A 1,562-nucleotide genomic window follows, 5' to 3' on the forward strand; every position below is an offset into this window, starting at 1 on the left:
TCATTTTAAAGTAACATATTACTGTAGCAATTCATTTTAAAGTAACTTATTACTATAACGATTCATTTTAAAGTAACATATTACTGTAGCAATTCATTTTAAAGTAACTTATTACTATAACGATTCATTTTAAAGTAACATATTACTGTAGCAATTCATTTTAAAGTAACATGTTAATGTAACAATTAGAAAATAAAAGCTCATTCCTTGTTACAAATACAAATGTAACAAAACATTATATGATACTATGTAAAAATTCACAAAACCAGAAATCTGTTCACGTTTAGAAAGTAGACATTCTTTCTTCACAGAGAAAACAGTCTGCCTTCTGAAAGAACTCAACTGTTTGGTTTCTTATTTCATGATTAGTTACACAGATACTTTGACACTTAATGACATAAATCATACATATATGTTAGTAACTTGCTACACATTACTATTAATATTGCATGTGTAAACATATATTGTATTCAAAGTGTTATAAACATCATTTAGAGGAAGACAAATAAAATGAACTTCTGCCCCTGCTGAGGGAGTTAGTGTTCTAGATACCAAGCCTAGTCTTACTTGAACAATCTTGTGGAGGAATACAAACACAAGGGCAACATTTGCATTCTTCTTTGTAGTAGCAACCACTGCATCAAGTTAAGGAACGTACCACTGGCTTTCGTTTTTATCTATTATTACTTCTATAACTGATGAATTTTCACCTACATAACTCTACAATTTTATCATTCAAACCATTTTAGATATCACAAAATAAAAAGACTCCCTGTGTCAAAGTTTACCATTTATCATACACAACTTTCATATAACCAAAATCGACCATAGACGAACTGTAAGTTGATTTTAAAAAATCATATGCTTAAGTCTCCACTTCATATCAATCTGATTTATTTAAGCTGAAAACAAAATATATCCAGTTTATATTTTACTAATTCAAAACTGTTCTTGATTTATCACAATTTTTACCAGGATTCTTTGTTAAATATATCTTGAAATAAATCATGTAATTTCTACATTTCTATTTAAACAACAAAATTATTTCATTATTTTCAGCCCCACATTCTTAAGTTTGGAGACAGTCCTACATGTATCTAAGGATGCCCCCCGAGGAAAGCAGACATTTACTGGAGTTGATTTTAAATAAATCAGTTTCTTACAGTAGTTCCAACATATAATGATGGATAACAACAAAAACTACTTAAGTCAGCTGTTGAGCATACAGATTTTCTGTGGGGAAAAGATACAATGGATAACCTTATAATCTTTATTTTTATCAACTGGCTTTTCATGTATTGTTGCCTTTTACAACATATAAACTTAACCTACGTTTCTCCTGCATCTATTGCCCATGACAATCAATAAACCTATCCTCAAATAACTACCACTAGTTGTTATGCAGAATTAACATATAAAAAAGTAATCAGCTATTACTATTGAAGAGGTTATCAGCTACCACTATTGAAGAGGTTATCAGCTATTACTATTGAAGAGGTTATCAGCTACCACTATTGAAGAGGTTATCAGCTACCAGTATTGAAGAGGTTATCAGCTACCAG

The 1,562-nt window shown here is 30.0% G+C and overlaps 1 protein-coding gene across 1 annotated transcript in view; it reads right to left on the reverse strand.

The window, feature by feature from the left end:
* Positions 1-655, reverse strand: part of LOC106476961 (AP-1 complex subunit mu-1-like) — a 12,564-nt gene extending 11,909 nt beyond the window's left edge. The window contains exon 1 of the mRNA XM_013937573.2: positions 568-655. The gene's annotated coding sequence lies outside the window, so the exon portion shown is untranslated. The remainder of the gene's footprint in view (positions 1-567) is intronic.
* Between the last annotated feature and the right edge of the window lie 907 nt (positions 656-1,562).

This window comes from Limulus polyphemus, unplaced genomic scaffold, assembly GCF_000517525.1.
Source record: "Limulus polyphemus unplaced genomic scaffold, Limulus_polyphemus-2.1.2 Scaffold12288, whole genome shotgun sequence".
NCBI classification, from domain to species: domain Eukaryota; kingdom Metazoa; phylum Arthropoda; class Merostomata; order Xiphosura; family Limulidae; genus Limulus; species Limulus polyphemus.